Raw genomic sequence first — 4,823 nt, forward strand, 5'->3', positions numbered from 1 at the left:
GCTGGACTTAAATGCACAGATCCACCTGCCTCTGCCTCCTAAGTGCTGGGATTAAAGGTGTGTGCTACTGTGCCCAGGTTATTTTATTTTTTTAATTATAGCAAACTTGTGGAGGTCAAAGGACAACCCATATCAGTTGGTTCCCACGGGATCTGGGGATCAAACTCAACTAATAGTGCTTCTGCAGTAAGCACCTTTACCTGTTGAGCTGTCTCGCGGGCGCTTGCCTGCTTTTATTTCCTCCTTTAGCCATAATAGATCGGGGTCTACCTCTATATCCTTATTTCATGGTAATCACTCTGTTAAAGGCACTGTCTCCAAGTACAGTCAGATGGTAAGGTGCTGAAGGGGAGGACTTCAACAGAAATGTATCATGTGCCGGGGACACAATGCAGCACCTAGCATTAACTTAGCGAATAGTTTTAGATTGTTTCCCGGTGTTGTCCATGCCGGTCATGAATTTGTGCATTCCTACCTCAGCTCCCTACTAGCTCAGACTGGAGGCAAGGGCTCCCATGTCCAGCTGCATCCCATTTAATTTTTTTTTCCTCAGCCGGTTGGTGGTGGCACACACCTTTAATCCCAGCACTCGAGAGGCAGAGGCCAGCTTGGTCTGCAGAGTGACTTCCAGGACAGCCAGGGCTGATACACCGAGAAACTCTGTCAAATAAAGAAAAAAAATATGTTTTTTCTCTCTTTACAAATATTTTGGTGGTAGAGCGCTCGGGTAGCGTGTATTGCATCCTCGGTAGAATTCCCAGCACCACAATAAATAACTAAAGAATTTCCTAGGGGGCTGGAGAGATGGCTCAGAGGTTAAGAGCATTGACTGCTCTTCCAAAGGTCCTGAGTTCAATTCCCAGCAACCACATGGTGGCTAACAACCATCTATAATGAGATCTGGTGCCCTCTTCTGGTATGCAGGCAGGCATGGAAGGAATGTTGTATACATAATAAATAAATAAATATTTAAAAAAAAAAGAATTTCCTATTGCTTGTTACAAACAATGCTGTCGTGACCTTTAAAGCTTGTCTCCCTATACACTCTATGGGAAATTATTAGACAATATTGGCAATACTGTGTAGTTCAGTAGCTAACACTGGGATGCTCTACAGAGTCATTATAGTCAGTTACACAAGGACACAAGGGATCTGTTGCTCCGTGTCTTTGCCTACCTTTACCATCTGCCGATTAAACAAACCCCGACACATGGGAGACGGTCACTCACAGTGATTTAGCAAGGCTGAAGGTTGTGTTTTTTTCTTTTTTAAAATCAACACAACGGGCTGGAGAGATGGCTCAGAGGTTAAGAGCACTGGTTGCTCTTCCAGAGGTCCTGAGTTCAATTCCCAGCACTGTATCCTAGAAAGCATATATATAATAAATAAATAAATTTAAAATAAATAAAATCAACACAACTAATCGGTTACAGGTGGAAAAGAGGTGTTGAGAATGGATCAGGGTGAAAAAAGAAAACCCAAGTTTGTAGACATTGTATGTCTACACTCGGTCATGAGGCTATCCTGCACTGTGTAGGGCAGCTGCACTGGATGGCAGCCTCTTCGCAGGTGCAGTCCCTGGGCCCATGTCATGCAGCCCCCAGGCAGCAGGTGCAGCCACTCTGCAGCCTTTGCACTAGCAGGAGCCTGCAAGAGAGCTGGTTGAAGTCAAGACAAGGTGAAGTCCCAGGACAGATTCTGACAGTTGAGCTAGCAAGTGGCATGAGTTCTTCCATATTTATTGATCTAAGGTTTGTCAGATATGAATTTCCTAGTAATAGCCTTTGCCCATTGTTTTGGCTTTTTCGTATTAATCCCCCTTGTATACTGGGGATTCTAATCCTTGGTTATGTGTATTCTGATTACACCTCCATAACTTGTTTCCGCTATTTAAATTTTGTCTTTTAACGAATAGAAGTTTTTTGTTTGGTTGATCTGGCTTTGATTTTGTTTTATTTTGTTTCATTTTGCTTCTTGTGACATGAACTCAAGTCACCTAAACTGGCCGCAAACTCACTATGTAGCAGAGACAGATCTTTACCTCCTGACCCTCCTGCCTCTACCTCCCAGGTGATGGGATTCCAGGAGTGTCACACTATCGACCAGTTCAAAGGTTTTTTTTTTTGATAGACATATATTAAATTTTATTCTCTTGTTTTCAGTCATTTATATGTTATTTAAGGGACCGTTCTCTGTCTTTAGATAAGAAACATGTGCTGGTATATTTTCTTCTAAAACTCTCTAAGATTTGAGAGCTTCAAAGAGTAAACAAATGTAGCATGAGAGAATTCAACACATCTTTGCATCGTTGGATCCTGGAATTACTACAGATAGATGTGAGCTGCCATGTGGGTGGTGGGAATTGAACCCTAGTCCTTGGAAGAGCAACCAGTACCCTTAACTACTGGGCCATCTGTCCAGCCCAGAGATAATTAAGATTTTTTGGATTTTTTTAAAATTATGTATATGTCAGGACATATGTGCCTGAGTGCAGGTGCTTAGGGAGACCTGAGGCATGAGATCTGCCTGAAGCTAGAGTGACAGGCAACTGTGAGTCACCGGATGTGGGGGCAGGGAAATAAACTCTTGTCTACTGGAAGAGTGGTAAGCACACTTAACCACTAAACCCACGCTAGCCTCAAGAGGGGTCCTAGCTGTTTATATCATTTCTAATGCCGTGTCAAACCTTTTGTACACCTCTATTCTATTGTTTTTCCTTTTTAGGTGTGTGTGTAGTTGTGCTCTCGGATCCCCAGGAGTTGGACCTTCAGGCAGCTGTGATCTAGTGTTCCCTGGAAAGGGAGCATGTACGCCTTACCATATAGTCCTATGCCTCCAGACCCCATCAATATGAAAGTAAATCTCTTCAAGTGGCGTTGCTAGACCAAAGCAATTACTCTGAAGACAATTACGAAAGGAATTAAGGGAAGCAAAATCCGCCAACAAAAGCTTTTTATAGTCCCATTCTCAAGCCAGTTACTTAGCAACGAGCAGTATTCGTACTAAGGAAACTAAAGAGCCTCTCTCCGTGGCGGTGGCGAGCATTCTCTTCTTTGGCTGAAAAGGGCTTCTGCCGTAGGTGTCACAGCTGGTGACTTCCGTGGTGTGCCATGTAAAATTACCTGAACACGGTCAGGCGACTCGTGGGGTAAACTCAGCACCCCTCCTTTATACTCCACATTTCCCCATTTTATACTCTGTGCACAGCTCAGCGCATTCGCTAAAGAACACCATGTTCGAAGTCGCTCTTGAAACTCCTTTCCAACCCTGCTGCAAGGGTTTTAGCACGGATGTCGCCACTAGTGTGAAACGGGAAAATAGGCCCGAGTCTGTTACTACAGAGTTTCAAACGTAGTTTACAGACCTAACGAGGGAACACGTGAATCTCACAATTTTTAAGGACGTAGCAACACAACAGGAATCACGACTGCTTTTACTCTCGCGAGAATACGGGATTTAGGGAGGGCGCACTTGCCCAAGGTTTCCTACTCTTATGTAAAGCGCTGTAGGAAGCCAGCTCTGCAGGAGCCCGGATAGCTCAGTCGGTAGAGCATCAGACTTTTAATCTGAGGGTCCAGGGTTCAAGTCCCTGTTCGGGCGCTTAGGACTTTTTTTTTCATTTTGGCTAAATTCAGTTGTAAAAAGAAGTCTAGGAAAGACAACGCGTTTCTTAAAAGAATGTTCATTATTCTATGGACATTGTTAAATACAGTTGAAAGAGAAGTGGTAGCTGAAATTTATACAAATTTAAGCGTAGCCCAAGCTAAGTAACGTATGCCTTTTATTATCATTCTTTTCTGGTGAGGATTGGTGAGTCCACCGACTCGGAACCCTACCCTCCATACGCGTGGAAGAACAAAATCTTGCCGGTACTAAGAGTATGTAACATATGCTTAAATCTCTCAACTCTACGAAAATTGCACCTAATTGTATTTTGAGTAAAGTAACCTTTTTCTTAAGAGATCGATTAATACATTTGAGATGCTCGGCAACTATAAGTATGACTTTTCATGCAAAATATCCAGCCGCCCGAACAGGGACTTGAACCCTGGACCCTCAGATTAAAAGTCTGATGCTCTACCGACTGAGCTATCCGGGCGCCCTGTGGGAAAACTTTCTCTTCTATTTACTTGATATAATGGTAACCCACTACCTTTTTGCCTGATGAGCTAGATTTAGGTTTTAGTTAACTATTAAGTATGTTTTTAAAGCTTCAAATTGCTAATTACTTTTTTTTGTTCCTTTTACCTAACATATGTGTTTTCTTTGATGTTTGATTTGATAAATTGCCAGTATCTACTAAACTCTCTAAAACAATTCAATTCCCAGCAACCACATGGTGGCTCACAACCATCTGTAATGGGGTCTGGTGCCCTCTTCTGGCCTGAAGGCATACACACAGACAGAATATTGTATACATAATAAGTAAATAAATATTTAAAAAAAAAAAGAAAGAAATAGTCTTCCATGGCCTCTGCATCAGCTCCTGCCCCGCATGCTTTCCTGTCTTGACCCCCCCACCCCCATGGAATGTGATGTGACATAGGACTGTAAACTGAAACAAATCTTTCCTTCCTAAGTTGTGTGTTGACTCGGCTTTTAACACAGCAATAAAACCCTAACTGTAGCAGAAGGGATCTGACAGGTAACCTGCTAACCCCCTCGAGTGTATACAGACCCAGGCCTATTTACGATCCCACAGTTGACTGGTCATGGTTCTTTAAGAACCACACAGTTCTAGGAAAGGAAATTTTCTCCTACCGAGACTGAGCTAGTTTGCCGTTGTCTGTGTTTAGGAGCTTCAGGTACTCAGAAACAAAGAT

At 42.9% G+C, this 4,823-nt stretch overlaps 2 non-coding genes across 2 annotated transcripts; one reads left to right on the top strand and one right to left on the bottom strand.

Moving 5' to 3' along the window:
• Nucleotides 1–3,527: 3,527 nt before the first annotated feature.
• Nucleotides 3,528–3,600, top strand: Trnak-uuu. Its single transcript has one exon. It is a non-coding gene; the product is annotated as a tRNA-Lys (tRNA).
• Nucleotides 3,601–4,026: 426 nt separating this feature from the next.
• On the bottom strand, nt 4,027–4,099 carry Trnak-uuu. Its single transcript has one exon. It is a non-coding gene; the product is annotated as a tRNA-Lys (tRNA).
• Nucleotides 4,100–4,823: the final 724 nt, after the last annotated feature.

The sequence above is a fragment of the Microtus oregoni genome, unplaced genomic scaffold (genome assembly GCF_018167655.1).
Source record: "Microtus oregoni isolate MIOR12 unplaced genomic scaffold, Mior012 000003F_ref0000135, whole genome shotgun sequence".
NCBI lineage: Eukaryota > Metazoa > Chordata > Mammalia > Rodentia > Cricetidae > Microtus > Microtus oregoni.